Raw genomic sequence first — 21,141 nt, 5'->3', positions numbered from 1 at the left:
TCTGGTCTTGGCACGTACGCTCTAGCCAACAGCTTGTTGTGCGGGTACGCTAGTCTACATGATGAGATTATTATGGATAAGAGCAAGATTATTTATGTTTGTCATTCGGAAGTTAAGCACCAATCATCATGTCACCAGAATAAGGCCCTTGATATTTATTGGAAGGAGCATCAAGCTCATCATCGTGCTCTTTCACCAACCTGTGCAGTTCCTCATCATTTATTTTATCTGTAGCCTAATAAACTGCATGGTTTCCTGACTCGTAGTGGGAGGACCACACACCATATAATCGCGTATCTCCAAGTTTACTTTGATATGATGGTTATTAAATCGATATTTGCGCATAAAGGCGTTTCCACCACCATTTCTCGCATAATACATTTTACATATACAAAAAGATCCCACCTTGTCCAACAAACAAATGATCTGTTGGCAATTATAGAATTGTACCAAAACTTCCTGTTTCCATCACAGCTGATTTTTTTGTATACGGTATGACTTTGCTCGCATAAAAACTGTGGATGGAAACGTGGTTACAGATATCATTTTACAAATTAATCAAAAGACACATTCCTGGGCAAATTTACAAAATGAAAAAAATGAAGCAAAGATTTGTCACGTACTATTGTATTATTTATTTACTTGTAAAATGAAATGCAATTTTGGGAGATCTTAAAACACATCACTTCATATCATTCCATAAAGTCTAAGGCCGTCCTCAATTGACCCAAGGAATAACTGCCAAAATAAAGGTAACACCAACATAACACGTCAGTGCAGTGCAGTCAAAAACGTGATTTTCTTGTGTTTTATAAACAGTATACAGTATTTCCACACAATAAGGTTGGACTAATACTGTGAAATTGTGAAAATACTGATAATGCCCTTTTACTCCCCAATTTCGTAATATCCAATTACAATCTTGTCTCATCGCTGGAACATGGGAGAGGCAACGGTCAATTTATGCGACCTCTGAAACATGACCCGCCAAACTTATCACCTGCCGGCTTAACCCGGAAGCCAGCTGCACCAATGTGTCGGAGGAAACACTGCTCAACTCACGACTGAAGTCAGCCTGCAGGCACCCAGCCCGCCACAAGGAGTCGCTAGAGCGGAATGAGCCAAGTAAAGCCCCCCTGGCCATAACCTCTCCTAACCCGGATGATTCTGGGCCAATTGTGCACCGCCCTATGCGACTCCCAGTCGAGGCCAAACCACTCCGCCAATAAGTTCGTTTTCAGTTTTTTCCTCCCCACTAAGACCAGTCTCAGACAAATTCTTGCTTGAGAAATTTCTCTTTGCTCAGAAGCTTGTATCTTTTTTTGCAATTTTAAATAAAAACAATCGCAGTAAGGCCTTAATTGATACCCAGAAATATTTGATATTGAGATAAAAACGGCTGCATTGGACCGTTTAATAGGGCGTTGGTCACCACGAATCGCCAGAACAGCTTCAATACACCTTGCATAGATTCTACAAGTGTCTGGAACTCTATTGAGGGAAGCAACACCAGACTTCCACGAGAAATTCCATCATTTGGTGTTTTGTTGATGGTGGTGGAAAACGCTGTTTCAGGCACTGCTCCAGAATCTCCCATGAGTGGCCTCCCGAGTGGTGCAGCAGGTAAAAGCACTGCGTCGCAGTGCTAGAGGCGGTACTACAGATCCGGGTTCGATCCCGTGCTGTGTCGCAACTGGGAGACCCATGAGGCGGCGTACAATTGGCCCAGCGTCGTCCTGGTTAGGGGAGGGTTTGGCGGGCTGGGATGTCCTTGTCCAATCACGCTCTAACGACTCCTTGTGGTGTCCGGGTGCATGCACTTTGATCGCCAGCTGTACTGTGTTTCCTCCGACACATTGGTGCGTCTGGCTTCCGGCAGTGTGTCAAGAAGCAGTGAGGCGTGGCGGGGTTGTGTATCGGAGGACCTTTACCTCTCCTGAGTCTGTACAGGAGTCGCAGCGATAGGACACGACTGTAACCAATTGGATATCAGAGAAAAGGGTAAAAAATATATATATAAAAATAATATTACTATCTCCATGAGTGATTCATTCGGTTGAGATCTGCTGACTGAAACACACACACCCTTTAAACCCCCTATGCACTTTTGAGACCCTTAATTAACCCAGGAACTACACCTGTGTGGAATCACCTGCTTTCAATATGCTTTCTTATCCCTCATTTACTCAAGTGTTTCCTTTATTTTGGCAGTTACCTGTATGTATACAATAGGTCTATAGTTGGCCTTGACATCACTGATCACACATTATTATGTTCTCATTATGTTTCTATAGAGCCTTCACAATGACGTGTGTGTTCTTTCCTGCTACCAGGCACCGACCGACACACACCAACCCACACCCAACACACACACACTCTCAGATAGCCCACCACACCACAGCACACACCCTGACCCAACACACTGAGGTAGGTAGCCCACTTAACTCATTCTCTGTTCTTTGCTTTTGTAATTATATAGCTTAATACCTGGTGGCAAAGGTATTGTCTTGAGGCCTTGCCATCTCTGTTAAGAGGTTAATGCCCCAGCCCCGGCATCAATTCCAACAGTCTTAATAACCCCAAACCCAAGCTCAGTCCCAGTTCTAGACCCAGTCCAAGATGATACTGTATAAGCCCAAGTCACAGTCCCAGTTCCATAGCCCAAATCCCAAACCAAAAAACAGTTATAGTCCCAGCCCCATGCAGGTAATGTGTGAGCCCTAGCCAAGGACCAGGTTAGTTACCAAGCTTTGCCTGTGAGTGTGTCACTCCGCTCAGCACAGCACAGGTGGACATGTGGGGAACGCTGCCAAATACTTTTGGTTTAGAGGGAGGGAGGGGTGTTGGTTGTTGGGTGGGTGTGCACTTTTGTTTTGTCTTTTTTATGTAACAGTTTGGTGGTAAGGTTAATTTTCCTCTCCCTGCCGAAGGTGACACACCTTCAGTGCAAATTTGAGCTCTTCTGTCTTCTCTTACTCACTCTCTCTCTCTATATATCTCTCTCTCACTTGTGCATGCCTGCCACAGAGGACAGGACTCTGCTTCCTGACAGACAGGGACCGAGAGTAGAGTGAGAAGAAGAAACTGAAATACAAAAACACCTGTCTGTGTTAAAAGGTCAGTAACTCTCTTTCTGTTTTTTTTCTCATTTCAGTCTCATGTTTTTTTTAAATTAGTTCTCACAGACTCATTAGTAAATATTTATAGTGGAGAGATTGTAGGGCTATTCAATATTCATGTATCATGCATGGTATACCCTCAGGGTTAGTTACATACTGTACATTATAGGGTCTGCAGTGCATACCGACTCATCTACTATGTGCTTTGCCTCAGTATCAAGTCACTACTCCTTTCCTACCCACGGACAGAGTGAGTGCATTTCAATCAGTTCAACATGCTTTCAAATGTTTCCAAAGTGTGACTTTCTAGTAAAGGAGAGGCTTGGACAACTTGGCAAAAAAAAAGTCTCACTGTATTTAGGAAGCCATTCAAATGATGAGGACTTTATGAATAGATTGCAATGCACTAAATCTGGCATTGTGTGTGTTATTTATTGACAGAAGTACGCAATGACTTAATAATTACACAATTAAATCATGCACATGAATGTCTTTTTGTGTAACATGATAACCTGGCATGACATTTTCTTATTGTCGTTACACTTCCTCAAGAGCATCAGCAATGTAATACTTGAATGGTTTTAAATATAGGTGACACACTGCATTAAGACAATGACAGGATACCAATTTGGAATTATTTATTCAAAATGTTATTTCAGGGAAACATTCTATACAGTTGGAGTTATATGTCCATGACATCAAATGAACAGATTTGATATCAAATAAATCTCTCATTGCCCAGAAACAGCTAGAATCCAACCTGCTCACAATTGTCAAGGCCAGAGATATCTATACATGGTTATATAAGGTGTGAATCAAAAGTGGACCATCACACTCTCCCAAAAGCAGTGAGTGGGTGGGTGGGTGGGTGCTTGCATGTAGTCTTTTGTTATGGCATACTGGATACTTTTACGCTGGCTTGTTCACAAACATTTTGGGAATAGCCTCCCTCCCCTCTATTTGCACAGCTCTAGTGGGGTGTGTGGGAATGCAACAGGCAGCGCAACACAATGCCCAGGCATTCAGTATCTAGACTCGAGAGTGCGTGTGGTGCCAACATCACACATGGTAACAGCACTGCCTCTTTCTCTCGTTCTCCCCTGGTGCTGTGACTCAAAATCACAATATTTTTACTATCATGTCAAGTCTCTTCACGTTCAGTCGGTTAGTGTTACTGCAGTACTCGACATTAATCCTTGTCCTCTTGCCCGGGGCAAGTAAAAAAACTATCACGCTAAAATCACAATATCACACAATTAGGCTACTCCGATCAGAATTCGATCAAAGTGTCCTCCGGATGCAATGTTTTTCTCACTGTCCTCCCGATTTCTGCACAGCGCATCGGAGTATAATTATTGTAGGCCTGGCACATTGACAGGCACAAGCGATCTTTCAATCATTCAGTCAGTCGCAAGATGCGTTATTGGATCAAAGCGAGCCGCTGTTTGCCCAGTCATATAAAATGTTTGGTCGGCAATGAAAATCCTGGAAAAGTAATGTACTCATGTATAACCGCAAATGGCCGACACTCAGTTGATGGGTGCGCAGTTGATGAAACCAATGCTGCATAGTCCAGTTGTAAAACCGTCTCTCAAGCACTCAAAATTGGCTAGGATACTCATCTATTCAATAGTTACAAAGTTAAAAAACATTCTTAAAGTAGCCTAATTTACAAGGAACACTTATGCTGTCGTAAACTTACAAATAGATACACATCTTAGTTAGCTACCTCGTCCACCTCAGCCATTTGTTCCCTAGTTCATTGAATGAGGGAATTATTTCATAAAGACCATAACAAGTATTTGGTTGTAATTATAATGTTGCAGAGCAAACCAACCCTCCTCCAGGAGATTCCAGGAGAGCTATGTGATGTGCAGGCTTTTGCTCCAGACCAGCTCGAACACACCACATTGTAAAAAAAAATCAGCTGCACAACAGGACCTTGAAAAGCTGACTCTGCTGTGTAGGAGCAGAGTTGTACAACAAGCGTGCACACCCGGTAGCTCTCCAGATTAAGGTTTGACAGACCACACTGGTTTTATACAGTAGCCTATCAGTGCAGTATTTTACTTTATAGGGGGATGAGTGCCTTGCTCAAGGAAAGAATGGCAGGAGATACAATACATGGGATCAGAGAGCAACAGCCTTCCATAGTCAATACCAGTGATAATAATGAAGGTTATTTTGTGAAGTTGTCCTTGCATCTTACAACACAATATTCAGTCACCTTACCCTTTTTTTAAATTTATTTTTTATTTTTAGACAAGTGACTAGCTTTCGGACAAGTAAACAATCTGTCCTACTTGTCTAAAGGACAAGTGGCTGAAACAGTTTGTGTCAAGACCTGTACTGTAAATGGCACATAATAGCTGCATGGTAGAATAAGAGTAATGCAGTATGGGAAGAGAGACGGGCTCCCGTAGGCCTACCACTGTCCCATCTCTGCACTGTGTGAGTGTGTGATCGTGAGCGTATGTGTGAGTACGATCCTCCTCCTCCACCATAGCGTGGACACAGGTTGTGTGTGTGTGTGTGTGTGTGTGTGTGTGTGTGTGTGTGTGTGTGTGTGTGTGTGTGTGTGTGTGTGTGTGTGTGTGTGTGTGTGTGTGTGTGTGTGTGTGTGTGTGTGTGTGTGTGTGTGTGAGTGAGTAAACAGCCATCGCAGAGCAGCTGAATAGAGGGTGGGAGGAGGCTTGTAAGAGGGTATCGTGGGTGGGAGGCCTGATCCGTGCCAAAAAAGCAAGTTTGGGGGATTTGTGTACTTTGTGTTACTCACGAACAAACGCCTTTCTTAAACCGTCAGGCATGCACTCACACACCCAGAGGTCTCTCCTTCTTTCTTTCTCTTTCCCTTCCCCCTCTCTCTCCTTCTTTCTTTCTCTTTCATTTCCCTCTCTCACTCCTTCTTTCTTTCTTTCTCTTTCCTTTCCCTCTCTCTCCTTCTTTCTTTCTATTTCCTTTCCCCCTCTCTCTCTCTCTCTCTCTCTCTCTCTCTCTCTTTCTCTCTCTCTCTCTTAATCAATCACTTGAGATTGTCCTCAACTAACCCTGTCTTTTCCCCAATGATAAAGGCATCTAAGATTGTACTTGGTAACAGACAACTGTGAACCAAGACTGTCTTTATAGTATGGTAAAATAATGGTATTGGCTTTAGATTGGTATTGACATTTACAGTAAACTACTTATAATAATTTTAGCTGCAGTAGAATTTCAAACTCCAAATATATATGACATGACATCTAAAGATCTTCTTGAATGTCTCCTTTATTGTCTTGAAACACAAAGTATTCTGTATCTGACGTGATAGTGATACTGTAAGTCCTTGAGAAGAGTTAGTTATACTGTATGTAGGTGTTTCCTGTGAGGCCAACCAAGCTCATCAAAAATAGTCCTGGTAACCACTGGCAACCCCTTGAGCAGAGCTCACTTTCCACCTCTCCTAGCTTTCCTCCCTCCACTAAATTACACAAATACCTTCACAGGCACGACTCTCAGACGATCAAGTAAAATGAACTCAAAGTGAATTAACAAAGACAACAACAGAAGTAGAATGTTAAGATTAGAGACATTTATTTATTTATCTTTTTGTCCAGGGACAGAACAGAAACAGAAAATTAGACCACATTAATTTCGTAATGTCTTTCAAAGATCTGGGTTGAAGAAGTGGGTCCACCCACCTGTGTGATGCGGGTAGGGGATGGCAGTTTAAAGAAGACATGAGTGTGTGGGTTAGCATTGCTCTGTAGCGTGCTGTACTTCGGAAGGCTGCATTGATCCACCCACCCACCCCAGACGCACAGCAGCTTGTGTGGTTCATGAAAGCACATTACTGTACATTCTCATGCTCAGAGAGGACATGGTCACAGTCTGAAGATAGATACAGTAATGTACAAGACGATCCAGTAGACTCACACAAGATGGCTCAACATGTACAGTAACTGATAGACCAAAAGCAACTGAAGGCATACTGTGTGTGAATGCTTGTTTTAGAGTGTGTGTGTGTGTGTGTGTGTGCGGGAGAGGGGGGCTATGTGCGTGTGTGTGTTCATGCTTGTACATGCATGGATGTCTGTGTGTATGTGTGTGTGTAAATCCGCGCAGCTGTGTATTCATATTTTTTTGTCCGTCTGTCTATGTCTTTCTTTCTGTATGTGTGTACCTGTCTCTGTGTGTATGTTCCGTAGTTGTGTGTGTGCCTTGGTGTGACAGCCATCTGTCTCCCTTGCCCTGCAGCCTGGCTGCTTTTAATTAGGAAGTGCCAGAGAGCCCCAGGGCAGACAGAGGTTCTCCCTACTCTCCTGTCCCTCCACCCCTCTCCCTCTCCTCTCCTCTCCTCTCCTCTCCTCTCCTCTCCTCTCCTCTCCTCTCCTCTCCTCTCCTCTCCTCTCCTCTCCTCTCCTCTCCTCTCCTCTCCTCTCCTCTCCTCTCCTCTCCTCTCCCTCCATGCCTCAGCATTGCCTCCCCCACGTTATCACCAACAGCGCCGGGAGATGTCCTCAGACACATACACGCACGCGAGTTCGCAGACACACACAGTGTAAACACACACACTTGTACATAAACGCTTTTATACAACTGCGACCACCTGTGAAATAATCCAGCCAAGGTAGTGCCACCTCTTTCTGGCTGGCTATGCTTTATCATGGCTGTGAATAGATGCTGTCTTACAGAATGTCTCTCAAGAGCATGTACAGTCTGTATGTACGCGCCGGTGCCTCCCCTCTGGCAGAAGCCTCCCGTCCAGATTAGGGTGTTCAGAAACAGACAAAACAAGAGGAACTCAAAGCCGAAATAGATACATTATGTCAGCAGAAAAAAGCTCTGAACCTCAACTCACCCTGAATAGTGGGCTGCTCGGAGGTGAGCTGTATATTGACCTTGTTGAAGTGTGTGTGTGTCTGTGTGTATGTTTGTCTGTGTGCTGTCCTTGAACATGTTTTTTAAGGAGGACTGCCTGGCTGGTGGAAGATGAGAGCGGGTCTATCTACAATGGGCATAATAGCTGGCAGAGCTGAAATGTGGGGGTACCTCCACTGCCTCGGCCCTGTCTGCCTGCAGCTTCTTTCCCACAGCAACCTTGTCCTTCAGACAACAAGAGGCATAGGGTGAAGAGTGGGGGTTGTGGCAGGTGGGTGGATTGGGCGGGGAATGGTAAACTGACTGGCCTCTGGGTTAGTCTACTCTTACCCACAAAACAGCACAGACCCCTACAAGTCAAACAGAAACATACAGTTTTTGGATGACCTTATTGGTCTAAAAGGCCTTATCTCCCTTGAAATCAGTTAATGTTGTGGATGATCGAGATCGAGAAAGCCCTGTTTGCCTAACTAACTTTAGACTGTGCCTTTCTGCCAGCCCCTCCTCATGGGTAAGAGACATGGAGCCGATCTGGTGCTGAGTGATGAGTTCTCTGGCTGAGCTGTCATGCTGTGAACTCAGCGGGTGGCAGCAAACAGGTACACCAGTGCCCAACACTTACTCAGACCCAGTCTCCTGCCTCCTGCTCCTGAGCTGAGTGAGAACAGACTGCACAACGAAACTGAGATAGACCAGTAGTTAATAACCCTTTACAGCATGGGAACTGTCTAGTGATAGAATTGCAGAGAAGTTGACATTTGATAACATTATGTATGTAATATGGAAATCCAACACTTCTGATGGTACAATGTTCAGTCTTTCCAGGATTCCGCAATTCTGTGATTGGAAATGGTCTTTTGCGAAATTGACAATTCCCCGCATATTATGCGAGGGCGTGGAAATTTCACCAATCACTGCACTATTTCTGCATAAAACAGTCAAATCATCGCAATATTATATTATAATGATCCATCACCGCAGTATAAAAAGAGGACTCACAATTTCAACATTTACCCAATAATATGGTTCAATCAAGCCACACGTCAACAACCTTTTTCCCCCTTCAGTGCATTTTTGCAATTTTTTACATATCTGTAAAATATTCAAGTTCTCAGATTTTAAATTAATAGATTTTAGATGTGTATTAAAACCTTTCACGGCTACTAACCCCGGATCCGGGAGCACCCCCCACCCCCCACACACTGATTAGCATAGCTAGCATAGCTTCACAAGTAGATAGTAGCATCTAAATATCATTAAATCACAAGTCCAAGACACCAGATGAAAGATACAGATCTTGTGAATAAAGCCACCATTTCAGATTTTTAAAATGTTTTACAGGGAAGACAAAATATGTAAATCTATTAGCTAAACACGTTAGCAAAATACACCACTATTCTAACTCCATCAGTTTCTTACTCCTTCAGGTGCTATCACCAATTCGGCTCAACTAAGATATTGATAGCCAATAACCTATAAAAAAAACCATCAGATGACAGTCTGATAACATATTCATGGTATAGGATAGTTTTTGTTAGAAAAAAGTGCATATTTCAGGTAGAAATCACAGTTTACAATTGCACCGACCATCACAAATCCACTAGAATTACTAGATAGAGCAACGTGTATGACCAATTTACTCATCATAAAACATTTCATAAAAATAGACAAAGCATAGCAATGGAAAGACCCAGTTCTTGTGATTTCAGACCATATTTCAGATTTTCTAAGCGTTTTTCAGCGAAAACACAATAAATCGATAAGTTAGCATACTACATGTGCAAACGTTACCAGAGCATCGATTCCAGCCAAAGAGCGCTATAACGTAATCACCGCCAAAAGATATTAATTTTTTCACTAACCTTCTCAGAATTCTTCCGATGACACTCCTGTAACATCATTTTACAACATACATATACAGTTTGTTCGAAAAGGTGCATATTTAGCCATACAAAACCGTGGTTACACAATAAAAATACTAGGAAATCAAGCCTCAATATGTCTGACGTCATCTATCAGAGTGATCTAGTTTAATTGAAAGCTAATCATATACTTGACTAAAAAATACAGGGTAGACAGGAATCGAAAGACAAATTAGTTCTTAATGCAACCGCTGATTTACATTTTTAAAATTATCCTTACTTTTCAATACAGGGTTCGCCAGGTGAAGCTATACCAAACAAAATGGCGAAATATGCGTTTAAAATATTTCGACAGAAACACGGTTTATCATATTAAATATTGCTTACTTTGAGCTGTTCTTCCATCATATTCTTGGGCAATGTATCCTTTCTATGTTATAAACGTCTTTTGGTCGATAGATGTCCTCTGTCCTTCGAAATGTCCACCACCAACGACCGACACCCCGAAACGTTTCCAAAGCTAAAAAGGGCACGACAAAGAAATTCCTCAAAATCGCACTAAACGGATATAAATTGCTATAAAACGGTTCAAATTAACTACATTATGATGTTTTTAACAACTATAACGACTGAAAACATGACCGGAGAAATATCACTCTCTAAAAAACGATTTGGAACGAGGCAAGTCCGATGGCCTTCACGCTTCAGGCGCACGACGAGAAAGGGCGGTCTCTATACATTTTGGTCTTTTATAATGGCTGTGAATGTCCCATCGATTTCATTGAAAACGTGATGACGTACAGACACCCAGAGGAAGACGTAGGCAGTGTCGGTTTCTTCATAGCATTCACTGTCGCCTTAAAAACAGACTCCAGATCAGAGGTAAAAATTTCTGAAATCTGAACCCTGTCATGAAAAGTGCTGTAGAAATTGTTCTGTACCACTCAGAGACAAAATTCCAACTTCTATAGAAACTAGAAGGTGTTTTCTATCCAATAATAACAATAATATGCATATTGTACGATCAAGAATTTAGCACGAGGCAGTTTAATTTGGAGACCCAAATATGCTAATGCGGAACAGCACCCCCTATAGTTGCAAGAAGTTAAAATGGGGGTTGTCACGAAACACTATACACTGAGTGTACAAAACATTAAGAACACTTGCTCTTTCCATGACTGACCAGGTGAATCCAAGTGAAAGCTATGATCCCTTATTGATGTCACTTGTTAAATCCACTTCAATCAGTGTAGATGAAGGTTAAAGAAGGATTTTTAAGCCTTGAGACTATTGAGACATGGATTATGTACAGTATGTGTGCCATTCAGAGGGTGAATGGACAAGAAAAAATATTTAAATGCCTTTGAACGGGCTATGGTAGTAGGTGCCAGGCTCACCGGTTGGTGTCAAGAACTGCAACGCTCAACAGTTTCCCACGTGTAGCAAGAATTGTCCATCACTCAAAGGACATCCAGCCAACTTGATATAACTGTGGGAAGAGTCCCATGCCCCGACGAATTGAGGCAGTTCTGAGGGCCTCAAAGTGTAGGAAGGTGTTCTTAACGTGGAAATGACAGCGTTTTAACTACTTTGCAGATATGAAACGAACAGACAATCATAATATCAGTCAAAAATATCAAATTCTCAGTTTATGCTACAAGACCAACTTTATAAGAGGTTTTAAAAATAGGTTTTTAAAATTCTATGACATACAGTAAGGAATTGATGGCAGAATAGATGGAGGCAGTTCAATGCATGATTAATATAATTCACCAATACATTTCAGTAGTCCCAAAAATATTGCTATCAGGTTGTAAATCACAGCCGGCCTCGTATGTTGTTTGCTGATTCCATTCGGGATGCACTGTTTCAGTTTCCGTGACTCAATATTTTGGACAAAAACAGATGAATGTAACTAAGGCTAGGAATGTAAATACAATTAAAATTTGCAAAGGCAATGATCACAAGTCAGTCATAATGTGGCTAATAGGCTAACATATCTATTTATTTGGCAAGCTAAAAACACGTAGCCTAACGTTAGTTAGCTAGCTGCTAGGAGTAGTCATGTCATGTCATTGGAGGAGTTGGTGAGTGAATTACTTTTTCCCTTCGTATAGATTTTCGGTGGCTATGCACAGCTAGAGATGCAGGTGTCATTTGGTTAGCTAGCAAGAACTTGAATATCTGTTATCCAGTTAACATATAGCAAATTCACTCTGGCTATGTGTGCAAAGCCATCATCAAAGCAAAGGGTGGCTACTTTGAAGAATCTCAAATATAAAATATATTTTGATTTGTTTAACGCTTTTTTTGGTTACGACATGATTCCATATGTGTTATTTCATAGTATTGATGTCTTCACTATTATTCTACAATGTAGAAAATAGTAAAAAATAAAGAAAAACCCTTGAATGAGTAGGTGTGTCTAAACCTTTGGCTGGTACTGTATATTGATGTCACAGATGATTCCTTTGAATAGTTCTTTATCATAAAATGTATTATTTGTCTGTGTAAAACCTTGCAGTGCTACTTTTTTCTCTGAGAGTGAGGCGGATATACACTACAGTTCAAAAGTCTGGGGTGACTTAGAAATGTCCTTGTTTTTGAAAGAAAAGCTAATTTTTTGTCCATTAAAATAACATCAAATTGATCAGAAATACAGTGCAGACATGTTGTAAATGACTATTGTAGCTGGAAACGGCTGATATTTTATGAAATATTTAAATAGGCGTACATTATCAGCAACCATCACTCCTGTCACGCCCTGATCTGTTTCACCTGTCTTTGTGATTGTCTCCACCCCCCTCCAGGTGTCGCCCATCTTCCCCATAATCCCCTGTGTATATATACTTGTGTTCTCTGTTTGTCTGTTGCCAGTTCGTCTTGTTTGTCAAGCTTACCTGTGTTTGTCCTGTCAGCTCATGTTTTTTCCCAGCTTCTCTTTTTCTCGCACTCTCGCCCTCCTCGTTCTCTTGAGCTTCAGCCCTCTTCCTTCCCCTTGGATCACTCCAAGATAGCCTACCTCATCACGCTGATGTCCGGGAGGGCCCTCACCTGGGCTACTGTCGTGTGGGAACAACAGCCGGCCATATGCGCTAGTCTGGAGGGGTTTGTGGGAGAAGTGAGGAAGGTCTTTGAAGCCCCGTTCTCCGGGCGAGAGGCCGCCGGAAGCTAATCCAGCTTCGGCAGGACTCCCGCAGTGTAGTTGTGGTGGTGGATTTTTGCAAGTTGGCAGCGGAGAGTGCTTGGAATCAAGAGGCGCTGTTCGATATGTTCCTGCACAGCGCCTAAGAGGAGGTCAAGGACGAGCTTGCAGCCCGGGAGTTACCTACGTAGCTCGATTCCCTCATCGCTTTGACCATCCGTATTGATGGGCGATTACGGGAATGACGGCGGGAGAGGAAATTGGATTTCGCTCGCACACCCAGGGATCCCACCTTGCCTCCGATTCAACCCAGAAGCTCCCGACGGTCTCGTTGCCGAGAGGACCCAAGGCTTCCAGACCTCCCCCGAGGGCTGCCGAAGACTGCCGAGACACCGCTTCCTGAGCCTATGTCACTAGGCAGAGCTGAGCTGTCGCCAGCGGAATGGCAATACAGGATCGTCATCTGTATTGCGGGACTCTTGGTCATTTCATGTCCTCTTGTCTTTTAAAGAAGCCAGGCTCACCGGTAGGATCAAGGACTCTGGTGGGCCACATGGAGAACGTTCCTGCTTCCCTTGCTCGCACCCCTTTTCATGAAATTCTGCTGTGGAGAGACCAGTCCAAAACTCTCCGGGTTCCCATTGAATCTGGTGCTGACGAGAGTTTTTTAGATGCCACCCTGGCATCCGAGCTGAAAATCCCCACTCACCCACTACACCATTCCCATCCACCTACGGGTGTCAGGGAACCACAGCAAGGCTATCCAGTTCCTGCCCATCGAGTCCACACTGATTCCTGTGGTATTGGGATTCTCCTGGCTCCACCGACACAATTCCCTCATTAACTGGTTTATTGGTGCCATCATGGGTTGGAGCCCATTCTGCCACGCCCATTGAATGAAGTCAGCAAAACCTGACCCGGGATGTATTCCTGGGGGCTCGTAAGGTGCCCTGGACCTCTCCACCATTCCCGTGGAGCACCAAAACCTCTGGGAGGTGTCCAGCAAGGCCCGGGCCATGTCGCTTCCACTGCACCGACCCTATGACTGCGGGATTTACCTTCTCCCTAGCACCACGCCGCCTCGGGGACGTCTGTACTCTCTATCGGGAGTGGAGACCAAGGCTATGGAAACCTACATTGGGGACTCCCTAGCTGCTGGATTTATCCATCCCTCTTCCTCTCCCGCAGGCTTCTTCTTCATGGAGAAAAAGGACAAAACCCTGCACCCGTGCAATGACTTCCGCAGACTCAACGACATTACGGTTAAGAACCGTTACCCGCTACAACTCATCTCCTCCGCCTTCGAGCCGCTCCAGGGGGCCACTGTGTTTTCCAAGCTGGATCTATGGAACGCCTACCACCTGGTGCGGATACGAGAGGGGGACGAGTGGAAGACCGCCTTCAACACAGCCAGCGGCCACTACGAGTATCTGGTCATGCCCTTTGGCCTCACCAATGCCCCTGCTATGTTCCAAGCTCTGGTGAAGGATGTTCTCCGTGACATGTTGAACTGGTTCGTCTTCATCTACATTGATGACATCCTCGTCTTCTCCTGCTCCCCTCAAGAACACGTGCTCCATGTCCGGCAGGTCCTTCAACACCTTCTGGAGAATCAGCTGTTTGTGAAGGCGGAGAAGTGTGAGTTCTATCACTCCACCATCCTCTTTCTGGGTTACATCATCTCTGATGGGAGTGTCCAGATGGATCCCGGGAACGTGAGAGCTGTGATGGATTGGCCACAGCCTACATCCAGGGTGCAGCTGCAACGTTTCCTGGGGTTCGCCAATTTCTATCACCGCTTATCCGGGGTTACTGTGCCCTGGCTTCCCCCCTGTCAGCACTCACCTCACCCAAGGTTCCATTCATGTGGTCCCTAGTTGCTGACTGGGCATTCCGGGATCTCAAACATTGCTTCACCACAGCTCCCATCCTGGTTCTTCCGGACCCATCTCGTCAGTTCGTGGTGGAGGCTGATGAGTCGGACCTCGGAGTGGGGGCTGTCCTGTCCCAGCATTCTGCCCTTGACCTCAAGCTACATCCCTGTGACTTCTTCTCCCATCGCCTCCACGCCATGGAAAGGAACTACGACGTGGGGAATCGGGAGCTTCTCACGGTGAAGAAAGCATTGGAGGAATGGAGGCACTGGCTGGAAGGGGCAGAACATCCATTCATCGTGTGGACTGACCGCAAGAACCTGGAGTGTCTCCGCACCGCCAAGCGCCTCAACTCAAGGCAAGCCAGATGGGCCCTACTGTTCACACGGTTCAACTTCTCCCTCTCGTACCGGCCGGGATCCAAGAATGTCTAGCCAGATGCCCTGTCCCACCGCTATAGCTACACGACAAGAACACAGACACTGCACAGAGGAACTCTGCCTGGAAGGCCAGCATCCCGGAGTCGCCTCTTCCCGGTTGACATTGAGACTGGTGTTTTGCGGGTACTATTTAATGAAGCTGCCAGTTGACGACTTGTGAGGCATCTGTTTCTCAAACTAGACACTCGAATGTACTTGTCCTCTTCCTCAGTTGTGCACCGGGGCCTCGCATTCCTCTTTCTATTCTGGTTCAAGCCAGTTTGCGCTGTTCTGTGAAGAGAGTAGTACACAGCGTTGTACGCGATCTTCAGTTTCTTGGCAATTTCTTGCATGGAATAGCCTTCATTTCTCAGAACAAGAATAGACTGACAAGTTTCAGAAGAAACTACTTTGTTTCTGGCCATTCTGGCCTGTAATCGAACCCACAAATGTTGATGCTCCAGATACTCAACTAGTCTAAAGAAGGCCAGTTTTATTGCTTCTTTAATCAGAACAACAGTTTTCAGCTGTGCTAACAAAAGGGTTTTCTAATGATCAATTAGCCTTTTAAAATGCTAAACTTGGATTAGCTAACACAATGTGCCATTGGAACACAGGAGTGATGGTTGCTGATAATGGGCCTCTGTACGCCTATGTAGATATTCCATTCAAAATCTTGCATTTCCCGCTACAATAGTCATTTACAACATTAACAATGTCTACACTGTATTTCTGATCAATTTGATGTTATTTTAATGGACAGAAAATGTGACCTCAAACTTTTGAACGGTAGTGTATACCAATTTGCATTATTTGTTGCAAACTGACATGAAACCAACAAGTGATTCTAGGTAGTTTTAAACAAAACTACTTTGAAACAAAAGTATGCACCTCACACATGGTTATGGGCTTCTACTTGCTACGCATCCCGGATCCGGGAGCACCCCCATCAGTAAAAAAAGCTGACTAGCATAGCCTAGCATAGCGCCACAAGTAAATACTAGCATCTAAATATCATTAAATCACAAGTCCAAGACACCAGATGAAAGATACAGATCTTGTGAATCCAGCCATCATTTCTGATTTTTAAAATGTTTTAAAAACACACAATATGACATAATATGTAAATCTATTAGCTAACCACGATAGCAAAAGACGCAACTTTTTTTTCTCAACATTTTTTTCCTGCATAGGTAGCTATCACAATTTCGACCAAATAAAGATATAAATAGTCACTAACCAAGAAATAACTTCATCAGATGACAGTCTGATAACATATTTATTGTATAGCATATGTTTTGTTAGAAAAATGTGCATATTTCAGGTATAAATCACAGTTCTACATTGCAGCTGCAATCTGAAATAGCGTCGATGCAGCCAGAATAATTACAGAGACCAACGTCAAATACCTAATTACTCATCATAAATCATTTCTGAAAAATACACAGCGTACAGCAAATGAAAGCCCAACATCTTGTGAATCCAGCCAATATGTCAGATTTTTTAAGTGTTTTACAGCGAAAACACAATATAGCATTATATTAGCTTACCACAATAGCCAGAAACACAACCGTATTTACCAGCAGCAAATGTTAGCGATCGTAACAATCCAGCAAAAGATATATAATTTGACTAACCTTGATAAACTTCATCAGATGACAGTCCTGTAACATCATATTACACAATGCATATAGGTATTGTTCGAAAATGTGCATATTTAGCAGCACAAATCGTGGTTATACAATGTGATCAGTAGCAACATTTCAGGCATTCTGGCCGGCGCCATCTTGGAGAGGCACCTAATCTAATCGATAAATAATCGTAAACTTGACAAAAAAATACAGGTTGGACAGCAAATGAAAGATGCATTAGTTATTAATGCAACCGCTGTGTTAGATTTTTAAAATTAACGTTACTAGACATACAGTGTGCGTTACAGCCAGACCAGTGCCGAAATTAATGGCGGACAAATCCTTTTACATTTTTCCACATAAATACGAATTAAATCATAAATAGCTCTTACTTTTGGACGAGCTTCCATCAGAATCTTGGGCAAGTTGTCCTTTGTCCAAAAGAATCGTTGCTCGGTTGTAAAACGTCCTCTTCAACTTTGGAAATAGCAGATAACGTTAGCTATGTGGCGCAGACATGCCCAAATCTTCAAAACGCAATACTAAGGAAATTCCGAAAATCGCAATATACTCGCATAAACTGATATAACTCGGTTTAAAATAACTTCGTTATGATGTTTCTAACACCTATATCGAATTAAATCACAGACGGATATATCTAAGGCCGATAACTTCAGGTTTTCCGAACGCCATGCTGAGGTCCTGCTCTGCGCAATGACGAACAATGAAAAGAGTGCACCCCCCCATGCCATGGCCTTTTATATGGTCTCAGATCTGCCTAGAAACTCCATTCCAATTCTCATTGGTTACTGACATCCAGGGGAAGGCGCGTGCAGTTCATGTCGACCCATAGGATACATACAGAGTTTTAAACTGATCCTAGAACAGGGTCAACATTTTCAGATTTTGCAGTACCCGTCAGGAATTTCGCTGCCAAACGAGTTCTGTTTCACTCAGAGAAATAATTTAAACGGTTTTAGAAACTAGAGAGTGTTTTCTATCCAATAGTAATAATAATATGCATATTGTACGAGCAAGAATTGAGTACGAGGCAGTTTAATTTGGGAACGATAAATGGTAACGTTGAAACAGCACCCCCTATATTGAGAAAAGGTTAAAAAGAAGGAGACATTTTCAGACATAGAGTTTAAATCTATAAAATTTTGAGTTTGCATCCCAATATTACACTTTCTACATATAACAGAACACTGAAATCTAACAATACTGTTTGACATAGAAACACTGTATTTTCATCGTTAAAAAAAAATATATTCATTAATGTTGAATTTATGAAAAATATTAATAACATTCCACCCATGATTCAAAATAGGGCGCTTTTGACTGCAGGAAAGGGTTACGACACAGGGGCCGGCCTGCGTTGATGGAATCAGAAAAGTCTGAGCCTTTTGGGTAAAACACTGGGCTACATCCTGTACGGAAATGCACCGTTTTAGTGTTAAAGGCCCAATGCAGTCAAAAACTTAGATTTTTCTGTGTTTTATATATTTCCACACTATGAGGTTGGAATAATACTGTGAAATTGATAAAATTAGGATAATGTACTTTTAATGTAAGAGCTGTTTGCAAAGACAGCCTGTTTTGGTGGAATGAAACATTGGACTTTCTATCGTGACAGTACCATACAGTAAAAATTAGTTAATAGACCAATAAGAAGAGACATTATTTGATATTGAGATAAAAACAGCTGCATTGGAACTTTTAACTTTTTTTCTGAAATAATTGTTAAAACAAGCCTCAGATTGTGACAATAATAACTTAAGTTTGAAGTATTGGGAATGATTTGTCTTTAAAATCTACAGTTGAAGTCGGAAGTTTACATACACTTAGGTTGGAGTCATTAAAACTCGTTTTTCAACCACTCCACAAATTTCTTGTTAACAAACTATAGCTTTGCCAAGTCTGTTAGGACATCTACTTTGTGCATGACACAAGTCATTTTTCCAACAATTGTTTACAGACTGATTATTTCACCTATAATTCACTGTATCACAATTCCATTGGGCCAGAAATGTACATACACTAAGTTGACTGTGCATTTTAACAGCTTGGAAAATTCCAGAAAATTATATCATGGCTTTAGAAGCTTCTGATAGGCTAATTGACATAATTTGAGTCAATTGGAGGTGTACCTGTGGATGTATTTCAAGGCCTTTCAAAGCCTACTCAGTGCCTCTTTGCTTGACATCATGGTAAAATCTGAAGAAATCAGCCAAGAACTCAGAAAAATAAATTGTAGACCTCCACAGGTCTGGTTAATCCTTAGGAGCAATTTCCAAACGCCTGAAGGTACCACGTTCATCTTTACGAACTATAGTACACAAGTATAAACACCATGGGACCACACAGCCGTCACACCACTCAGGAATGAGACACGTTCTGTCTCCAAGAGATGAACGTACTTTGTTGCAAAAAGTGCTAATCAATACCAAACAACAGCAAAGGACCTTGTGAAGATGCTGGAGGAAACAGGTACAAAAGTATTTATATCCACAGTAAAATGAGTCCTATATCGACATAACCTGAAAGGCCGCTCAGCAAGGAAGAAGCAACTGCTCCAAAACCGCCATAAAAAAGCCAGACTACGGTTCGCAACTGCACATGGGGACAAAGATTGTAGGTTTTGGAGAAATGTCCTTTGGGCTGATGAAAGAAAACTAGAACTGTTTGGCCACTTCGACCATTGTTATGTTTGGTGGAAAAAGGGGGAGGATTGCAAGCCAAAGAACACCAACCCAACCGTGAAGCATGGGGTGGCAGCATCATGTTGTGGGAGTGCTTTGCTGCAGGAGGGACTGGTGCACTTCACAAAATAAATGGCATCATGAGAAAGGAAAAGTATGTAGATATTTTGAAGCAACATCTCAAGACATCAGTCAGGAAGTTAAAGCTTGGTCGCAAATGGGTCTTCCAAATGGACAATGACCCCAAGCATACTTCCAAAGTTGTGGCAAAATGGCTAAAGGACAACAAAGTCAAGGTATTGGAGTGGCCATCACAAAGCCCTGACCTCAATCCTATAGAAAATGTGTGGGCAGAACTGAAAAAGTGTGTGTGAGCAAGGAGGCCTACAAAACTGACTCAGTTACACCAGTTCTGTCAGGAGGAATGGGCCAAAATTCACCCAACTTATTGTGGGAAGCTTGTGGAAGGCTCCCCAAAATGTTTGACCCAAGTTAAACAACTTAAAGGCAATGGTACCAAATACTAATCGAGTGTATGTAAACTTCTGACCCACTGGGAATGTGACGAAAGAAATAAAAGCTTAAATAAATCATTCTCTCTACTATTATGCTGACATTTCACATTCTTAAAATAAAGTGGTGATCTTAACTGACCTAAAACAGGGAATTTTTACTCAGATTAAATGTCAGGAATTGTGAAAAACTGAGTTTAAATGTAGTTGGCTAAGGTGTATGTAAACTTCCGACTTCACCAATATATACAGCATGATTATTGCACTTATAAATAGTACCTATATACCTATGCATTTACAGTATATTACAGTGAAACCTGCATAGAGTTTCTATGACAACAGCAGACAAAGCATTTAAAATAGGATCGTAGCCAGAGTTTAAGTGATTATTCCCATTTTGCGTCATCATGGTGATGTGGCCGGTGACACTTTGCTTCTTGAAAGTCCAATATCTTAAAAACTTTACTGTTAACATGCAAAACGTATTGGGATTGAGTGGATTTTCTTTGTAACAAAAGGTAAACAAATAAGTTTGCTTTACAGAACTTCTACACATTTTGCCATGACTTATGCCATGTTATTATCTATCTGAGTGAGAGTGATTAACAAAACCAAATGGGGGCACTCTGGAGGTCAAGGTGTGCCGGGTCGGTAAGGTCAGGGAGTGATGGCTGCCGGGTCGAAGAGTTCGTGGTGCCGGGTTTGTAATTCTGCCATGATTAGGTAACTACAAGTTTCGATAGCTGGCTAGACTAACTACACTAATTTACCACTCTAAAAATGTTTAACCTACATGGGCTAACTGAGTGAATGTCAGTGAGTGACATATATAATAAGAGGAAACTGCTGATGACCAAGTTTCGAAATTGCACCTTGTGTGTTCTACTATTCTAACTCTCAACAATAATTTGAGACCCTGACTGAGTAGAAAAAAAAATACAAAAAAATACAGAGGTCCGGACCTCAGTGTCATCATATGTAGCTACGGACCTGCCTGAATAGGTTGTGATTGTTGCTTGT

The 21,141-nt window shown here is 42.6% G+C and overlaps 1 protein-coding gene across 1 annotated transcript in view; it reads left to right on the top strand.

The window, feature by feature from the left end:
* The first annotated feature begins 2,926 nt into the window (after positions 1-2,926).
* Positions 2,927-21,141, top strand: part of LOC139543578 (zinc finger and BTB domain-containing protein 7C-like) — a 31,309-nt gene continuing 13,094 nt past the window's right edge. The window contains exon 1 of the mRNA XM_071349786.1: positions 2,927-3,117. The gene's annotated coding sequence lies outside the window, so the exon portion shown is untranslated. The remainder of the gene's footprint in view (positions 3,118-21,141) is intronic.

Source organism: Salvelinus alpinus, chromosome 18 (genome assembly GCF_045679555.1).
Source record: "Salvelinus alpinus chromosome 18, SLU_Salpinus.1, whole genome shotgun sequence".
Lineage (NCBI taxonomy): Eukaryota > Metazoa > Chordata > Actinopteri > Salmoniformes > Salmonidae > Salvelinus > Salvelinus alpinus.
Note: the sequence above shows the minus strand (reverse complement) of the source record. Positions and strands in the feature narration are given on the sequence as shown.